The sequence below is a fragment of the Salmo salar genome, chromosome 20 (assembly GCF_965601325.2).
Source record: "Salmo salar chromosome 20, fSalSal1, whole genome shotgun sequence".
Taxonomy (NCBI): Eukaryota; Metazoa; Chordata; class Actinopteri; order Salmoniformes; family Salmonidae; genus Salmo; species Salmo salar.
This window is the reverse complement of record NC_138310.1, coordinates 51,222,947-51,244,241: the sequence shown is the minus strand read 5'-3', so window position 1 is coordinate 51,244,241 and position 21,295 is coordinate 51,222,947. Positions and strand designations below refer to the sequence as shown.

Below are 21,295 nucleotides of genomic sequence, written 5' to 3'. Positions count from 1 at the left end.
ATTGTTGATGGGTCTAGTGAAATGTGAAAATTAAACTGCTATAGTGGCAGCATTTATAGTAACTTCATATGATTAAAGGTTTTACTATCTCTACCGCGCCCACTTATTTAACAGTAGCAAAGCAGTTAATTGAATTGCTCTCCTGCTTTAAGAAATACTATTCCATTGAGTATTAATGTAGTCAATTCAATGCACATTGGGGGTCTTTTCTGTAAACGTTCAGCACAATGTAACGTCTGTTCCTTCTTCAGAATTCTCCTCATTGGCTGCATTAATGGTTGTAGTATTTACAGCATAATCTCACCCTTTAAAGACTATCTGTTTTGTATTCAACTAATCCCCATTTCTGAACCAGTAGGAACGATCACCCTTTAACTGTTTGAGCTGCTGACCTTTAAGACTCACATATGACAATGTGGTTTGCTAAAAGCTCTGGAATTATTTACCCTGTTTTTTAGACAGCGTTTTCTTGCCAAACCGCTGCAATTAACTGAGACTGCTCACTTCCCTTGCTTTTGTAAGCCATTTCTTAAAACATTCTAGACCTGTAGATGTGTTTACTCTCCAGTAGTGGTGTGTGTGTAAAATCAGTGGGTAAGCCAAGGCAGAAAAAAGCCATATTACAACCTATGTGTTGTGATAATTGTATTGTTTGCTCTAGAACCTGTTAGTTCATAAGCCTTGCAAGTTGCCACCTTGATATACAGGCCCAAGGCAGAGACAATAAGAAGACACAGTGTCAGAATAAATTCAACCACACCTTTGTTTCATCACAAAACCGGAGAGCAACATGTGTCTGGTGGTGTCCACAAAGCATACTTTACATGAAGCTGGCTGCAACCTGGTCTCAGAGCATTTTGTATTATTCTGTACGTAAATCTGTGATAATAGTTTAGTATGGTTTGTTTCATTTCATATGGTATGTATTAATTTGTGGATGTCCATCACCCATTTCACATGATATGTTACGAATGCCAATTCATAATATATGTTACGAATTTGTTACATGTACAATATGTTACAAATGTGCAAAACCATACTACAGTCGTGGCCAAAAGTTTTGAGAATGACACCATTATTAATTTTCACAATGTCTGCTACCTCAGTTTGTATGATGGCAATTTGTATACTCCAGAATGTTATGAAGAGAGATCAGATGAATTGCAATTAATTGCAAAGTCCCTCTTTGCCATGCAAATGAACTGAATCCCCCAAAAACATTTCCACTGCATTTCAGCCCTGCCACAAAAGGACCAGCTGACATCATGTCAGTGATTCTCTCCTTAACACAGGTGTGAGTGTTGACGAGGACAAGGCTGGAGATCACTCTGTCATGCTGATTGAGTTCGAATGACAGACTGGAAGCTTCAAAAGGAGGGTGGTGCTTGGAATCATTGTTCTTCCTCTGTCAATCATGGTTACCTGCAAGAAAACATGTGCCATCATCATTGCTTTGCACAAAAAGGGCTTCACAGGCAAGGATATTGCTGCCTGTAAGATTGCACCTAAATCAACCATTTATCGGATCATCAAGAACTTCAAGGAGAGCGGTTCAATTGTTGTGAAGAAGGCTTCAGGGTGCCCAAGAAAGAGAAGCAAGCGCCAGGACCGTCTCCTAAAGTTGATTCAGCTGCGGGATTGAGGCACCACCAGTACAGAGCTTGCTCAGGAATGGCAGCAGGCAGGTGTGAGTGCATCTGCACGCACAGTGAGGCGAAGACTTTTGGAGGATGGCCTGGTGTCAAAAAGGGCAGCAAAGAAGCCACTTCTCTCCAGGAAAAACATCAGGGACAGACTGTTATTCTGCAAAAGGTACAGGGATTGGACTGCTGAGGAGTGGGGTAAAGTAATTTTCTCTGATGAATAACCTTTGTGATTGTTTGGGGCATCCGGAAAAAAGCTTGTCCGGAGAAGACAAGGAGAGTGCTACCATCAGTCCTGTGTCATGCCAACAGTAAAACATCCTCAGACCATTCATGTGTGGGGTTGCTTCTCAGCCAAGGGAGTGGGCTCACTCACAGTTTTGCCTAAGAACACAGCCATGAATAAAGAATGGTACCAACACATCCTCCGAGAGCAACTTCTCACAACCATCCAGGAACAGTTTGGTGACGAACAATGCCTTTTCCAGCATGATGGAGCACCTTGCCATAAGGCAAAAGTGATAACTAAGTGGCTCGGGGAACAAAACATTTATATTTTGGGTCCATGGCCAGGAAAATCCCCAGACCTTAATCCCATTGAGAACTTGTGGTCAATCCTCAAGAGGCGGGTGGACAAACAAAAACCCACAAATTCTGACAAACTCCAAGCATTGATTATGCAAGAATGGGCTGCCATCAGTCAGGATGTGGCCCAGAAGTTAATTGACAGCATGCCAGAGCAGATTGCAGAAGTCTTGAAAAAGAAGGGTCAACACTGCAAATATTGACTCTTTGCCTCAACTTCATGTGATTGTCAATAAAAGCCTTTGACACGTAGGAAATGCTTGTAATTATACTTCAGTATTCCATAGTAACATCTGACAAAAATATCTAAAGACACGAAGCAAACTTCGTGAAAATTAATATCTGTGTCATTCTCAAAACTTTTGGCCACGACTGTATATGTTACAAATTTGCAAAACATATGATATGTGACAATTTCTATCTAGGTGCCTAGACTTAGCTAGCTGGCTAACGTTAGCTATGCTAGGGGTTAGGGTTAAGTTTAGGAGTTAGGTTAAATGTTTAAGGTTAGGGTTAGGGGAAGGGTTAGCTATGATGCTAAGTAGTTGCAAAGTATCTTAAAAGTAGTAAGTCATTGAAAAGTTGCTAATTAGCTAAAATTGTCCGTGATGAGATTTGAACTCACAACAGAACTCACAACATTTGGTTTGCTAGACGTTCGCAATATATCCCCACCCATCCACCCCGACCAACCACCCTACATTTGTTTTTACCTTAAGTAACCATCTGTCTTATGTAACCATACCAAATGTAACATATCATTCTAATTTGAGTATCTCGGATTTACATTTACTATGTTACGTCTAGTCTATGAGACCAGGCTGGACCTACAGCTTGGTCGATCAAGTTAATGTTTCCGCCATTTTCGCAGTACTAAACAACTATTGATGTAGAACACAAGCGTTACCATAAGTCGCAAAGAAATCAGGAGCTGCCGCCACTATTTCAGCACCATTTCAATTTCAACATCATCAAATCACCTATGCTTAGCCTAATATAGGGACAACTAAAAGATTCCAAAACAATTTAGTCCAATCAACGTAAGCTAAATATCATGTGACTGTCCATGGTATGGATTTCTGTGTGTGTGCGTAAGTAGAAAAAACATGTTGACTCACCCTACTTGTAGAGAAACGGAATGCCATCCTCCTCTCTTTCATGTTGCCAAAACGATCTATGACTATGTCACACAGTACATACGTTTTTAGTTTTTATTGTCCTTGGCTACCTGCCCAAAATGCTTGCTCGCTAGCCTAACTTCCAATCATGGGCAACGATGAGCCAGCTAGTTAACATTAGCCTACTACATCTAGCTACATATTGAACTTCCATTCTTTCAGGCCAGGGGCACAATGTATGAATTTATGGTTGGATCAGAATCGCCGTTATAATCATTGACCAGTACGGAGAATTAAGTAAAACCACAAGTCCAAATCTCTATCTCTATCCATGGCTAAAGCTAGCTAGCTAGCTACCGGAATTCAACAACACAATGAGATGCTACAATTCAAGTAATTTTTTTGTCAGCAATGTTTGGCTTTTGATGTGATGTTATTGGTGTGAAGCCAAATCCAAGTTGGCTACCCATGACACTTTTTTTGGGTGCGCCTGTCACAAGAGTCGTAGTGAACAGACCAAGGCGCAGCGTGTTGAGTGCTCCTCAAGGGAGGGTGGCCACCGTCTACGACGGTTCCTGTGCTACACTCAACCCTTCCGCCAATCCTCCAGCTACGGAGGTGGCTCTGGCTCTGGGCGTAGCCCCCGTTCTGCGCTGCCGACCACCGCTGGAGGCTCTGGGCTGCAGACCGTCGCTGGAGGCCCCCGGCTGAGAGGCGTCGCTGGAGGCCCCGGGCTGAGAGGCATTGCTGGAGGCCCCGGGCTGAGGAGCGTCGCCGTAGGTTCCGTGCCATGGATCATCACTACTGGTTCCGCGCCATGAATCATCACTGGAGGCTCCGGGCCATGGGTTATCACTGGAGGCTTCGTGCCATGGATCATCCCTACAGGCTCCGGGCCATGGATCATCACTGGAGGCTTCATGCCATGGATCATCCCTACAGGCTCCGGGCCATGGATCATCACTGGAGGCTTTGTGCCATGGATTAACCCTACAGGCTCCGGGCCATGGATCATCACTGGAGGCTTCATGCCATGGATTATCACTGGAGGCTTCGTACCGTTGATCATTACTGGAGGCTTCCTATGGGGAGCTGGAGCCGGTCTCACCAGACTGGGGAGATGCAAAGGAGACTGGGTGCGCAGAGCAGGCACAGGGCACACTGGGAGGCGCACCGGAGGTCTGGAGCTCAGGGCTGGCACACTCCGTCCTGGCTGGATGGTCACTGTAGCCCGGCACGGGCGGAGCGCTGGCACAGGGCGAACTGGGCTGTGCTGGGGAATGAGGGCTGCCGTGCATAGAGCAGGCGCAGGATAAACTGGGCCGAGGAGACGCACTGGAGACCAGATCCGTTGTGCCGGCGCACTTCTCCCTGGCTGCCGGCCAACTCTCGCACGGCAACGCTGAGGAGCCTGTACCGACCACACCGGACTGTGCGTGCAGATGGGCGAGATAGTGCGCATCACTCCGTAATGCATTTCTCGCCCCTCTGCACGCCCGCTCCGCAGTGCCCTTTCCGCCAGTACCATTTCCCGGAATCTCGGGTCAAACTCAGCGCTTGACTCCTTTACTGGCTTCGGTTTGCTCCACGGCTCTCTCCTGTATGCCCGGGAAGTTAGGTCAGGGCTCCCCCTGACCTAGCCAAACTACCCGTATGCCTCTCAGCCATCTCTTGCCGTTCCAGCCGTTCCTCCCAGTAACACCATTCCGCCTTCGCTGCCTCTATCTCCTCCGGCGGGCGGCGATACTCTCCCGGCCTTGTCCTCGGTCCTGCCCCATCCAGGATTTCCTCCCAGGTCCATGACTCGAACGTACCTCCTCCCACACTGCTTGGTCTTCTTATGGTAGGTGGTTCTGTCACAAGAGTCGTAGTGAACAGACGTTCCGCTAGCGGAACGCCTCACCAATATCCAATGGTAGAGCGTGGCGCGAAATACAAATACCTTAAAAATGCTATAACTTCAATTTCTCAAACATATGACTATTTTACACCATTTTAAAGACAAGACTCTCGTTAATCTAACCACATTGTCCGATTTCAAAAAGGCTTTACAGCGAAAGCAAAACATTAGATTATGTCAGGAGAGTACCCTGCCAAAAATAAATCACACAGCCATTTTCAAAGCAAACATATATGTCACAAAAACCAAAACCACAGCTAAATGCAGCACTAACCTTTGATGATTTTCATCAGATGACACTCCTAGGACATTATGTTATACAGTACATGCATGTTTTGTTCAATCAAGTTCATATTTATATCAAAAAACAGCTTTTTACATTAGCATGTGATGTTCAGAACTAGCATACCCACCGCAAACTTCCGGTGAATTTACTAAATTACTCACGATAAACGTTTACAAAAAACATAACAATTATTTAAAGAATTATAGATACAGAACTCCTTTATGCAATCGCAGTGTGTAAGGGCTGTCTGAAGAGAGAGTGGACCAAAACGCAGCGGAGTTAGTGTTCATCATTTTTAATTATTAAAGAACACTATGCAAACAAAACAAGAAAAAACCGACAGCCAACAGTCCTGTCAGGTGCAAACACTAACAGAAACAATTACCCACAAAACCCAAAGGAAAAACATGGTCCTTATGTGTGACTCCCAATCAGCAACAACGAGCTTCAGCTGTGCTTGATTGGGAGCTACACATGGCCCAAAACAAAGAAATACAAAAACATAGAAAAAGGAACATAGAACCCCCCCCCCCCCCCCCCCCCAAGGTGCGGACTCCGGCCGCAAAACCTGACACTGAAGGGGAGGGTCTGGGTGGGCCTTCTTACGGCGGCGGCTCAGGTGCGGGACGTGGCCTCTGCCCCACCCTTGGCGTCGCCCTCTTAGGTGGCGCACCTGGCCTCGCCGAAGGTCTGGTGGGCGACCCTGACTTCGCCCGGCTGGCGGGCGACCCTTGTTGCGCCCGGCTGGCGGACGACGATGGCTGCTCCGGGCAGGCGGGCCACTCTGGCTGATCCGGGCAGGCGGGCCACTCTGGCTGATCCAGGCAGGCGGGCCACTCTGGCTGATCCGGGCAGGCGGGCCACTCTGGCAGCTCCTGACAAGCGGGCCACTCTGGCAGCTCCTGACAAGCGGGCAGCTCCGGGCAGACGAGACCCACTGGAGGCCTAGTCCTGGGAGGTGGCACAGGACGGACCAGGATGGGGAGACCCACTGGTGGCCTGGTCCTAGGAGGAGGCACAGGACGGACCAGGATGGGGAGACCCACTGGTGGCCTGGACCTAGGAGGAGGCACAGGACGGACCAGGATGGGGAGACCCACTGGTGGCCTGGCCCTAGGAGGAGGCACAGGACGGACCAGGATGGGGAGACCCACTGGAGGCCTAGACCGAGGAGGAGGCACAGGATAAACCGGGCTGTGGGGGAGCACTGGAGTTCTGGTATGTACGCTCGACATGCTTACTCCAGGCTGAATGCCCACTTTGGCCCGGCACGGGCGGAGAGCAGGCATTGGGCGAACTGGACCCTCCCAGCGCCCTGGAGACACAGTGCGCAGAGCCGGTGCAGGATACCCTGGCCCGAAAAGGCGCACTGACCTGGCACAACCCGTCCTGGCTCGATGCCTGCACTCACATGGCACTTGCGGGGGGCTGGCCTATAGCGCACCGGGCTATGAATGCGTACTGGGGACACCGTGCGCTTTACCGCATAACACGGTGCCTGACCAGTACTGCGCTGCCTGCCGTAAGCACGAGGAGATGGCCCAGAATTCTAGTTTGAGAGGCGCTGGTGTGAAGAGAGGGAGCGCAACAGGCACGAGAGGCAGCCCCAAAAAAACATTTGGGGGGGGCACACGGGGAGTGTGCCCCCCCCAAACCCAAAACCCAAAGGAAAACAGACTGCCTAAGTATGGCTTCCAATCAGAGACAACGAAAGACACCTGCCTCTGATTGGAAACCATACTCGGCCACACATGGAAAATGAAACATAGAAACAGAAAACTAGAACCAATTCCCCTAGAAACAAACCAACCCCAAAACACACAAAACAACCCCCCTGCCACGCCCTGACCATTCTTCTATGGCAAAATTACCCTTTTCACTGGTCAAGACGTGACAGCGCCAGGACCATTCACAGTTGAGCTCACTCTATTTAGCTGAATGCTGATTGGCTGTTATTGTATAATTTTCTTATCAAGAGAGGCCAAATGCTCGCTGGCTTCCCTTGCATTCAATGCTACGGGCGGCAACAATATCATACTCTTTTTGACCAGACAGCATCAAATAGATACACATAGAGAGACAAAGGGGCACTGTTTCGCTCACTCGGATGCTTTCTCCAGTGGGATAAATTCAGCATCTTGCGAATTGAAGGACAATTTTGAAACACAGAGAGACGAACAATCAATTATGTTTTTTCTTTTATCTTGGTCAATTTTGTGGGAAAGCCTGGCTTCCCTGGGAATACATGAATACATGCCACTAATACTCTCCAAAATACCTCTCCAAAATACCTCCTTTACCTCGTTTACCTTGTTTAATCGAGTGCAGCCTTTCAAACCACAAGGATAGATCAGCAGTTTTGCAATTTTTTTTATTTGTTTCCTTAACTTGAAAGTGGTCTATGGACACATGAATGACTGCAATCCACACTGAAATCAATTAGCAACATGAGCATTGTGGGATTAATGTTGCAGTCACTCCTTGTCCATAGATTGCAAACAAATATCTACATTTGTAAAAATGCTATGCCTTTAAAGTACAGTACCCTTCTTATACACTCAATGTGTATTGGGTTGCATGCTGACACCACCGTACCTACTGTAGTGTACTGGACCCACTGAATGGGAGCTATGGAGGGTTTGACTGCATTTTCATGGCATCATATTAAATCATGTCCACACACAATGGCTGGTCGATGATCTCTTCCAGGTCAACCACTCATGAGGGTTCAGTAGCTAGTCCTCCTGCCTCTGCATGCCAGCTTGCGTGCCTGTCTCTCTGGGGCTGGGTCCTCAGTATCTAGGGTCACTGAAGGGGGAAGCGCTCACACGTTTAATCTAGCCGAGCTAGCGCCACGTAATTGCTCACAGTCTCACACAGGGGACGTGTGATAAGCATGGACACTTAAAGCTGCAATATGTAACTTTTTGGGCGACCCAACCAATTTCACATAGAAATGTGTTTTATAGATCTGTCATTCTCGTTGAAAGCAAGACTAAGAAGTGGTAGATATTTTCTATGTGCGCTATTTCTAGGTTTCCCGTTCTTAAGTTTATTTTTTGCGTTTTTTACTTTAGGTTTTGTACACCAGATTTTGTACACCAATATTTGTAGTTATGGAAAATATATTTCACAGCGGTTTAGATGGTACAATGATTCTACTATACACTATACTTGCTTGTTTAGTCACATGAACTGAAATTAAGCGAACTATTACAATTTTAGCAACCAGGAAATGGTAGCCTCAGCCGGCCCAACCACTTCCCCCTGACAGGGGAAGTGGTTATCGCCCAATAACGAGCGGGGAGCCTCAGCCGGCCCAACGACAGCTTGGTCTAATTGGATACTGTTTTCCAGGTAGAGCTGGATTGCCTGCTAAGGTGTTGTCATTGGACTGTAGTCTCTAATTTGCTGTGCAAGTCACTGAGGTAGACGTTTCACTGAGAATATGCCATGAAAAGGCTTTTGACATGTTTTTAGCTCTCTTGTGGAATAAGTTGGATTTTCAGTTTAATGATGATGCATTGAAACCTTTTAATCCACATGCCTACTTGGCATCCTAACTATGAGCTCATGTCCCTATATTTGCTGTTCCCTCATAAAGCTAACTGAAATTTGCATTGCAACAATCCATCTATTCACGTCTCCTGCACTTATTTGTGTTATATTGGTAAGGCAACCAAGCAAATATGTCTTTATTCAAATATCAAAGGACTAGCCTCCTTATGCCCATCTGGTTGAGGTGCATTTTTCCTTTATGGCAGCTGTGACCAATACCATGCCATATTTGACATTTTTAAGTCTGATTTTTCATATTAGAGAAGTTAAAAGGTTTCACTTTGTTTTCAGTCTTGATGATCTTTGCTGCTGTTTCTGACATCCCAGGTTTAGCACCTTGGTAGGGGTCAGTTCCATTTCAGCTCGCTCAGTTTAGAAAAGTAATTCATGCTGAATTGATTCAATTAACATTGGGATAAGGGATGTTAATGGTTAACTGTTAATCGGCCCGAAAATACATTTGACCGGTCATGCTTATCGGTTTATAGGTCCATTCGCATAATTTAGTGTCATTAAATTGGCCACTAAATTGTATTTTAGTTAGTCGTCATGTATCTTATTCATCACACGCACACGACATACAGCATACATACAGAGCCTAGTTTGAGAGGAATAGCCTATCACCTGCCAGACAGCACGAGAGTACCTTCTGAAAAAGCTGGTACTGGAGTGAAACGTGCTTTTATAAGCCCAGTCATTGTACATTGCGCAACAAATAACTATTCTAAATGCAATCTTGTGTTGGAAACTGTTTTGATGGCCAGGATTAAAAAGAGCTACTTGTAATTCAAGCACACCTCCCATTCGCCATTCGAGTGTATAGTCAACGTTAGGCAGGCTATCAGCGCGTCACCCACCATTTTACAACGTGAGCTTGAGGAAAGGAAAGGGGGATACCTAGTCAGTTGTACAACTGAATGCATTCAACTGAAATGTGTCTTCCGCATTTAACCCAAACCCTCTGAATGAGAGGTGCGGGGGCCTGCCTTAATCGACATCCACATCATTGGTGCCCGGGGAACAGTGGGTTAACTGCCTTGCTCAGGGGCAGAAGGACAGATTTTTACCTTGTCAGCTCGGGGATCCGATCTAGCAACCGGCAGTATAATTGTTTGAAACCTGAACGATTTACTTTACTTCAAATAATGAGGCATGACTTACTTTGCTTCAAAGTAGCCTAACGGAAATTAAACCTATAGAAACTTGGAGGCAATTATTTTATGAAGACTTCCTCATGCCATTTACCAGAATTTCTCTACTGTTCTATTGGTTTTCATATCAACTTTCTTTCCTTGTCCAGAAGCCAAAGGCACAATCCTAGCCATATTAGCAACCCATCCTAGTTGTTGCTATGAGATTGATTGGTGGAGTGCTGCAGAGATGGTTGTCCTTCTGGAAGGTTCTCCCATCTCCACAGAGGAACTGTGCTCTGTCAGAGTGGTCATCGGTTTCTTGGTCACCTCCCTGACCAAGGCCCTTCTTACCCGATTGCTCAGTTTGGCCTGACGGCCAGCTCTAGGAAGTTTTGGTGGTTCCAATCTTCTTCCATTTAAGAATGATGGAGGCCACTGTGTTCTTGGTGACCTTCAATGCTGCAGACATTTTTTGGTACCCTTCCCCAGATCTGTGCCTCAACACATGTCTCGGCGCTCTACGGACAATTCCTTCGACCTCATGGCTTGGTTTTTGCTTTGACATGCACTGTCAACTGTGGGACCTTATATAGACAGGTGTGTGCCTTTCCAAATCATGTCCAATGAATTGAATTTACCACAGGTAGACTCCAATCAAGTTGTAGAAACATCTCAAGGATGTTCAATGATCGATGCACCTGAGATCAATTTCGAGTGTCATTACAAAGGGTCTGAACACTTATGTAAATAAGCTATTTCTGTTTTTTATTTTTAATACATTTGCAAAGAAATTAAAAATCCTGTTTTCGCTTTGTCATTATGGGGTATTGTGTGTAGATTGATAAGGATTTTTTTTTTAAATCAATTTTAGAATAAGGCAGTAACGTAACAAAATGTGGAAAAAGTCAAGGGGTCTGAATACTTTCTGAATGCACTGTATATTGTTTGTATATGCAGTGCCAGTCAAAAGTTTGGACACACCTACTCAAGGTTTTTCTTTATTTGTACAATTTTCTACATTGTAGAATAATATTGAAGACATCAAAACTATGAAATAACACATATGAATCATGTATTAACCAAAAAAGTGTTAAAGAAATCAAAATGTATTTTATATTTGATATTCTTCAAAGTAGCCACCCTTTGCCTTGATGACAGCTTTGCACACTCTTGGCATTCTCTCAACCAGCTTCATGAGGTAGTCACCTGGAATGCATTTTAATTAACAGGTGTGCCTTGTTAAAAGTGAATTTGTGGAATGTCTTTCCTTCTTAATGCGTTTGAGCCAATCAGTTGTGTTGCGACAAGGTAGGTGTGCTATACAGAAGATGGCCCTATTTGGTAAAAGACCAAGACCATATTATGGCAAGAACAGCTCAAATAAGCAAAGAGAAATGACAGTCCATCATTACTTTAAGGCATGAAGGTCAGTCAAGCACTTGTCAGCACTTTCACACAGACATCACAGAGGGAATACAAGCCTCTGAGTGGTCTGCACTCTGTCTGCACCTGCTACCAGCACTTTGCCTAATCTGCAGGCCTTCGATTACTCAGCGCTCTGAAAATGTAAGTGCATGTGGATGAAATATCATATAGGAAGAAAGCCTTGGGGTTAGAAGAGGAAGATGTCTTCTTCGGTATTTGGAAAGTGCAGTCATAGCTCCAGGGTACTTTATCCATGAGCGCTGTTGTGACATACATGATGATTTGTATTTTGAATGTGAGGGACATTGGATTGGCATAGCAAAATGGTTGGTTGAGTTTAGGTGAAAAAAATAATGGTTGAAATATACTAAATCAAATTTAGAGACCATTTCTGTAGAGTCGAGGGCTATCCTTCCTGTCAGAGGTTGTTTTTATTTCATTTTCACTGGCAGGGGGAACGCTGCTTGTAAACTGGAGGATTTCCTGACTTGGAGTGGTGTTTAAAACAACAGATGGGAAAAACACACAGAACAAAACATGCCAATTTGAGTTAGTACTGCCTCAGATTCCTTTACACTTCCCAGAAAACCTTTATGGTGGGCTAGGCCTCTTGCCTTCTTTTAAGCAGTAAAAAATGTGCCCTTTCTCACCCCTATTTTAACACTGTGAGGACAGAGGAAAGCTTGTTGGGGACTTGTTTTCTTGACCATTAATTAAGTAATGTATGGTTAATTTGGGTACCCGTCCCGCATTTGGTAATACAATCTCATTCTGCTTCTGAGCTCCCATGGGGATCACATAGCTTGTTACTAACACACACACACACACACACACACACACACACACACACACACACACACACACACACACACACACACACACACACACACACACACACACACACACACACACACACACACACACACACACACACAAACCAGGGAGCACCATGCTCATCAATCCACAATGGAACCATAGTCTGTGTAGTATGGTCTTGTCTCATTAGGTTTCATTCACAATACTGGTCACCAGCATTATGAGAAAAGACTGTCTTCACACAAACAGTATGAATTAGAGCTTTGATCTGCAATCATTTAGTTTGGTTTGACCTTTTATGACCTCATGGCAAGCTGCGCGTTTCCCCCAGAAGAGTACTAATCAAGTAAACTGAACTAAGTTTGACAGAACAGGAAGTCACACAGGGACTGACAAATCCCAGCGGCACCCATACCTCCTCCACCCAGAGCCAGACCTCTCTTCATTGAAGTGATCTATTTGCACTCTGGCATTCACCTTTTAGCACTACCGTGTATTTCCTCTGGCAGGGCAGCTGTTTTTTTGTTTAGGAAGTGTCAGTGGCATTCTTCCACTGTGTATTCTGGGTCTGCTGCCACTTCAAGCCTGTCAACCAGCAGGCTGATAACAGTGACTAGTGGGACTTTGGCTCTGGGACTCTGCACAAAGCTTCCTGGAGGATTTCAAAGCCTGAATTCAGACTCAGAAATAAAACAGACTGTCATAAAGTTTACAAAACTCCCCCAGACCTTGTTTATCTGTGGCAACTTCAATGCCCCAGTGTATCCCTGGAGGTGACTGATACTTCAGCATCCTACCTCGGAGGGAGAGGAGAGGGTGATACATCAGTTGTCTTGTAGGAACCTCGAAAGGGTCGACAGGTCAGTGTGGCCACTGTCCAACACTCATTCATTTCCGGTGCAACAAGCTGATTGGGCCAAATTAAGGCTCAGTCAATAAAACCCTCTGGTGGGAATTTGAGTGGAAAATGTGGCACTTTTATTGAAGTCATTAATTTCCCCTGCAGGACGCCTGCCCTGGGCTTTATAGAGACCTGAAGTTGGCTCTCCAGCTGAGCGTGAAATGAGGAGCCTGCTAGGCCAGGATTAAATACCTGCTCTTTGCTTAGGGCCAAGTGAAGGGTGCTGCGGCAGACACCGTACATGGGCTGGTCTCCCCCACATCAGTCACTGGCTGTATAAGTCACAGGTGTGATGCAGGGAGCTAAGGACACTGTGTGCTGCAATGGTTTGCAGTGCAGACGTGGAGGCCAAGGCCGATGGCAGCTGACCTTGCCCTTCATCTCATGGACAGTACAGTATTTCACATCATAATGTCTGTCGAATGGGATACTGAAGCTAGTTTAGGTAGTTGTTCTCCACAATGTGTCAGTCAGTTTAAATTGACTTTGTCATGGTATGAAAGAACAGATTGCCACCAGCCAAATACAGGTCAGCATTCAAATCAAATGTTATTTGTCACATGCTTTGTCAACAACAGGTGTAGACTAACAGTGAAATGATTACACTGGCCCTTCAAAACAATGCAGAGAGAAAGAAAATAGAGAAATTATAGAAAAGTAATAAAATGTAATAATAAATACACAATGAGTAATGATAACTTGGCTACATACATGGGGTACCAGTACCGAGGTGCAGGGGTACGAGGTAATTGAGGTAGATATTGTCATGACTGTCCTGTGAGGATCACAGGTCAGATCAGCATGGCAATGGTTGACAATAACCAGACATTCTCTCACCCACAGAAGAGGCGAGGAGGGAACTGGGCCAGTTTGACAGTTCACACCCTGTTATAAATTGCAGGAGAAGGGAGCTCTTTCTCCACCTTCAGTAAAATCCACCAGAAGACTGTCTTTGTTAACAGACTTTTCCCGCCGAAACTATAACACGTTCAAATGTGGATACTTGAACAATAATTCTAACATAAGAATGTAGGGAATGGTCAGTGGGGAGCTTAAGAAAACTAATGTCATATTGTTTTTTATTTTGTGATGTCATTAAAAAGGTTATGAAGGAAATACTGCAACTTGAAAAGTATTTACACTACAGGTATGAAGTGTCCACCCTTAATGTTGTATATGAAATATGAAAAATGATGAAAGTATTTTAGTTAACCTCTATGGGCTAGGTGGGACGCTAGCGTCCCACCCGTGGTGCACTCCATCAACAGCAGGTGCATTTCAAGAGCGGCAAATTTGAATCCAAATAAATGTCAAAATTCAAATTTTTCAAACATACAACTATTTTACACCCTTTGAAAGATAAACATCTCCTTAATCTAACCACGTTTTACGATTTCAAAAAGGTTTTACGGCGAAAGCATAAATTTAGAGTATGTTAGGACAGTACATTTACAAGAGTTGTGTGTAATGTTTTGTCAATTCAAAGACAGGGTCACCAAAACCATAAAACCAGCTAAAATGATGCACTAACCTTTTACAATCTCCATCAGATGACACTCCTAGGACATTATGTTAGACAATGCATGCATTTTTAGTTCTATCAAGTTCATATTTATATCCAAAAACAGCGTTTTACTATGGCATTGATGTTGAGGAAATCGTTTCCCTCCAATAACCGGCAGTCAATTCAACACCACAAATTAAATAATTAAAATTAGAAAACATTGGTAAAATATTATATTGTCATTTAAAGAATTATAGATTTACATCTCTTGAACGCAATCAACTTGCCAGATTTAAAAATAACCTTACTGGGAAATCACACTTTGCAATAATCTGAGCACTGCGCCCAGAAAAATACGCGTTGCGATACAGACTAGACGTCATGTTGGGGAGATCTAAAATCGAAAATACTATGTAAATAATCCATTACCTTTGATTCTCTTCATCAGATGTCACTTCCAGGTATCACAGGTCCATAACGAATGTAGTTTTGTTCAAAAAAGCTCATCATTTATGTCCAAAAATCTCCGTCTTGTTAGCACATGATCTAAGCCAGCCGGACTTCTCGTCATGAACGAGGGGAAAAAATATATTTACGTTCGTTCAAACATGTCAAACGTTGTATAGCATAAATCATTAGGGCCTTTTTTAACCAGAACATGAATAATATTCAAGGTGGACGAATGCATACTCTTTTATAACGTATTGGAACGAGGGTACCCAACATGAACTCGCGCGCCAGGTGTCTAATGGGCCATCATCGTTCCATGGCTCTTGTTCAGTCAGATCTCCCTCCAGAAGACTCAAAACACTTTGTAAAGGCTGGTGACATCTAGTGGAAGCAATAGGAAGTGCCAAAATATTCCTCAGCCCCTGTGTTTTTCAAAGGGATAGGTTTAAAGGTAATACAACACATCAGGTATCCACTTCCTGTCAGAAAATGTCTCAGGGTTTTGCCTGCCAAATAAGTTCTGTTATACTCACAGACACCATTCAAACAGTTTTAGAAAATTTAGGGTGTTTTCTATCCATATGTAATAAGTATATGCATATTCTAGTTACTGGGTAGGAGTGGTAACCAGATTAAATCGGGTATGTTTTTTTATCCAGCCGTGTCAATACTGCCCCCTAGCCCTAACAGGTTAACATAGGAATGCGATTTTAGGAGGTATAAGAAAATCTATCTCCTGTAAACTGTGCATAGTAAGTAGCCAAGCCTCGAGTGCGGTCAGAGAGTGTGTCAGACTGACGGAACCGTCCCCTTTGGCCAGAGTGCATAAAAGGATTGCACACAGAGATTAACATCGGACCAGGAAAGACGAGGAGTTGCAGCCCACATCTAAAGTGGTTTAAACGCTGAATCTCAGAGACCAGGAAACATGAGCTACATGTTTGAAATGGTTGGAACTTTAAATCTCAACACGAGCTGAAGAAATAAATAGGGATGCACGATATATTGGAGAACATATCGAAATCGGCCAATATTAGCTGAAAATGCCAACGTCGGTATCGGCCCAATGTTTAGTTTAACCTGTAAGGGCTAGGGGGCAGTATTTCCACGGCCGGATAAAAAACGTACCCGATTTAATCTGGTTATTACTACTGCCAAGAAACTAGAATATGCATATAATTATTGGCTTTGGATAGAAAACACCCTAAAGTTTCTAAAACTGTTTGAATGGTGTCTGTGAGTATAACAGAACTAATATGGCAGGCAAAAACCTGAGAAGATTCTGAACAGGAAGTGCCCTCTCTGACCATTCCTTGGGTTTCTTGGCTCTGTTTATTGAAAACTTAGGATCTTTGCTGTAACGTGACACTTCCTACGGCTCCCATAGGCTCTCAGAACCCGGGAAAAAGCTGAATGATGTAATTCCAGCCGCTGGCTGAAACACATTAGCGCCTTTGGTAAGTGGTCTATCAGAGGACCATCAGACTGAGGCGCGTGCACGGGGCGACACCATGTTTTTATTTTCTCTCTCTTTGTACTAAAACACGATTTCCCGGTCGGAATATTATCGCTTTTTTATGAGAAAAATTGCATAAAAATTGATTTTAAACAGCGGTTGACATGCTTCGAAGTACGATAATGCAATATTTAGAATTTTTTTGTCACGAAATGCGTCGGGCGCGTCACCCTTCTTTACCCTTTCGGATAGTGTCTTGAACGCACGAACAAAACGCCGCTATTTGGATATAACTATGGATTATTTGGAACCAAACCAACATTTGTTATTGAAGTAGAAGTCCTGGGAGTGCATTCTGACGAAGAACAGCAAAGGTAATAACATTTTTCTTATAGTAAATCTGACTTTGGTGAGGGCTAAACTTGCTCGGTGTCTAAATAGCTAGCCCTGTGATGCCGGGCTATCTACTTAGAATATTGCAAAATGTGCTTTCACCGAAAAGCTATTTTAAAATCGGACATAGCGAGTGCATAGAGGAGTTCTGTATCTATAATTCTTAAAATAATTGTTATGTTTTTTGTGAACGTTTATCGTGAGTAATTTAGTAAATTCACCGGAAGTTTGCTAGTTCTGAACGTCACATGCTAATGTAAAAAGCTGGTTTTTGATATAAATATGAACGTGATTGAACAAAACATGCATGTATTGTATAACATAATGTCCTAAGATTGTCATCTGATGAAGATCATCAAAGGTTAGTGCTGCATTTAGCTGTGATTTGGGTTTATGTGACATTTTAACCGTTTTAACCTTTTTTTAACTTGGCAAGTCAGTTAAGAACAAATTCTTATTTACAATGATGGCCCAGACAATGCTGAGCCAGTTGTGTGCTGCCCTGTGGGACTCCCAATCACAGCCGGATGTGTTACAGCCTGGATTCGTACCAGGGACTGTAGTGACGCCTCTTGCACTGAGATGCAGTGCCTTAGACACCTGTGTCCATGTGTGTGTTAACAATTTAACTGTACTAGAATGCTTAACCTCTATGGGCTAGGTGGGCGTCCCACCTACTCAACAGCCAGTGTAATCCCGTGGCGCGATATTCAAATACCTCAAAATTGCAAAAACTTCAATTTTTCAGCTAAATGCAGCACTAACCTTTGATGAGCTTCATCAGATGACAACCCTAGTACATTATGTTATACAATACATGCATGTTTTGTTCAATCAAGTTCATATTTATATCAAAAACCAGCTTTTTACATTAGCATGTGACTAGCATGTGACTAGCATTCCGACCGAACACTGCCGGTGAATTTACTAAATTACTCACGATAAACGTTCACAAAAAACATAACAATTATTTTAAGAATTATAGATACAGAACTCCTCTATGCACTCGATATGTCCGATTTTTAAATTGCTTTTCGGTGAAAGCACATTTTGCAATATTCTAAGTAGATAGCCCGGCATCACAGGGCTAGCTATTTAGACACCCAGCAAGTTTAGCACTCACCAAAGTCAGATTTACTATAAGAAAAATGTTATTACCTTTGCTGTTCTTCATCAGAATGCACTCCCAGGACTTCTACTTCAATAACAAATGTTGGTTGGGTTTCCATTGTTATATCCAAATAGCGGTGTTTTGTTTGTGCGTTCAAGACACTATCCGAAAGGGTAAATAAGGGTGACGAGCATGGCGCATTTCGTGACCAAAAATTTCCAAATATTCCATTACTGTACTTCGAAGCATGTCAACCGCTGTTTAAAATCCATTTTTATGCCATTTTTCTCGTAAAAAAGCGATAATATTCCGACCGGGAAATCGTTTTTTATTACAAAGAGAGTGAAAGTAAAAGCATGCTATCCCCTCATGCACGAACCTCAGTCTAATGGCCCTCTGATAGAGCACTTGCCAAACGCGCTAATGAGTTTCAGCCTGGGGATGGAATTACATCGTTCAGCTTTTTCCTGCTTTCTGAGAGCCCATGGGAGCCGTAGGAAGTGTCACGTCATGCCAGAGATCCCCTGTATTTGTTAGAGATGATCAAGGAGGGCAAGAAATGGTCAGACAGGCCACTTCCTGTAAGGAATCTTCTCAGGTTTTGGCCTGCCAAATGAGTTCTGTTATACTCACAGACACCATTCAAACAGTTTTAGAAACTTTAGGGTGTTTTCTATCCAAAGCCAATAATTATATGCATATTCTAGTTACTGGGCAGGAGTAGTAACCAGATTAAATCGGGTACGTTTTTTATCCGGCCGTGCAAATACTGCCCCCTAGCCCCAACAGGTTAACCTCTATGGGCTAGGTGGGACGCTAGCGTGCCACCCGTGGTGCACTCCATGAACAGCAGGTGCATTTCAAGAGCGGCAAATTTGAATCCAAATAAATGTCAAAATTCAAATTTTTCAAAAATACAACTATTTTACACCATTTGAAAGATAAACATCTCCTTAATCTAACCACGTTTTACGATTTCAAAAAGGTTTTACGGCGAAAGCATAAATTTAGAGTATGTTAGGACAGTACATTTACAAGAGTTGTGTGTAATGTTTTGTCAAGTCAAAGAAAGGGTCACCAAAACCATAAAACCAGCTAAAATGATGCACTAACCTTTTACAATCTCCATCAGATGACACTCCTAGGACATTATGTTAGACAATGCATGCATTTTTAGTTCTATCAAGTTCATATTTATATCCAAAAACAGCGTTTTACTATGGCATTGATGTTGAGGAAATCGTTTCCCTCCAATAACCGGCAGTCAAGTCAGCGTCACAAATTAAATAATTAAAATTAGAAAACATTGGTAAAATATTATATTGTCATTTAAAGAATTATAGATTTACATCTCTTGAACGCAATCAACTTGCCAGATTTAAAAATAACCTTACTGGGAAATCACACTTTGCAATAATCTGAGCACTGCGCCCAGAAAAATACGCGTTGCGATACAGACTAGACGTCATGTTGGGGAGATCTAAAATCGAAAATACTATGTAAATAATCCATTACCTTTGATTCTCTTCATCAGATGTCACTTCCAGGTATCACAGGTCCATAACGAATGTAGTTTTGTTCAAAAAAGCTCATCATTTATGTCCAAAAATCTCCGTCTTGTTAGCACATGATCTAAGCCAGCCGGACTTCTCGTCATGAACGAGGGGAAAAAATATATTTACGTTCGTTCAAACATGTCAAACGTTGTATAGCATAAATCATTAGGGCCTTTTTTAACCAGAACATGAATAATATTCAAGGTGGACGAATGCATACTCTTTTATAACGTATTGGAACGAGGGTACCCAACATGAACTCGCGCGCCAGGTGTCTAATGGGACATCATCGTTCCATGGCTCTTGTTCGGTCAGATCTCCCTCCAGAAGACTCAAAACACTTTGTAAAGGCTGGTGACATCTAGTGGAAGCAATAGGAAGTGCCAAAATATTCCTCAGCCCCTGTGTTTTTCAATGGGATAGGTTTAAAGTCAATACAACACATCAGGTATCCACTTCCTGTCAGAAAATGTCTCAGGGTTTTGCCTGCCAAATGAGTTCTGTTATACTCACAGACACCATTCAAACAGTTTTAGAAACTTTAGAGTGTTTTCTATCCATATATAATAAGTATATGCATATTCTAGTTACTGGGTAGGATTAGTAACCAGATTAAATCGGGTACATTTTTTTTATCCAGACGTGCAAATGCTGCCCCCTAGCCCTAACAGGTTAACAGGCCGCAAAATTTTTTAAATATCGATTATCGGTATCGTTTTTTGGGGGGGCCAAGGAAAATATCGGATATTAGTATCGGCCAAACATGAAATATCGGTGCATCACTAGAAATAAACTCACCTTCCTTTAGACCAGAACATTGCCAGGTTGTAGCTGTGCATGTGAAGTGGTCTGAATCCTGATCCCTGAATAATCAACACGAGGTGTAGGCGAGAAGCTCACCTCCCAGACAATCACTGGTACGGCTGATTAGCTGTCCTAAGTCAGATATCGAGAAAAGCGAATCTAAGTGAGACTATCCTACTACTCTCATCACCAATGGGAACCGTCTACACGGCTGGCTATCTCACAGCTGGCTATCTTCCAGAGTGAACAACAGTAGAAGAGACGGGTCCGGAGCCTTCCGGACAATCAGAGCTTTACAAGCATGCCGCTGAAAGGCCAACCAACATCCTTCCTAAGAAGGCCTGGTTCTACCAGAGATAAATGGCAAACAAGGCACTCACACGTAAATACATTCATGATTTCTTATTCCAAACGGGCAGCAGTTCATGTGCAAAGTATATGATTAATGTGAGAATAGTTCTAAAATGTATCCACGATTAGTGTCCCTTTTTCTCTCTCTCTTCCCCACCCTTTTTCATTCGTTGTGTACAAGCCGCCATATTTTATCACTCCGCTAGGGACATTTGTCTCATGTAAATTGTGTATGTTTACTCTGTTATTATTTAGTTATCTAGTAAATAAATAATTAAACCAATTTGTGTAGTACTGAATCATGA

At 43.4% G+C, this 21,295-nt stretch overlaps 1 protein-coding gene across 1 annotated transcript in view; it reads left to right on the top strand.

Annotated features, from left to right (window-relative positions):
* Nucleotides 1–21,295, top strand: part of LOC106580749 (G-protein coupled receptor 4) — a 51,413-nt gene that overhangs the window by 670 nt on the left and 29,448 nt on the right. The gene's annotated exons all lie outside the window — the stretch shown is intronic.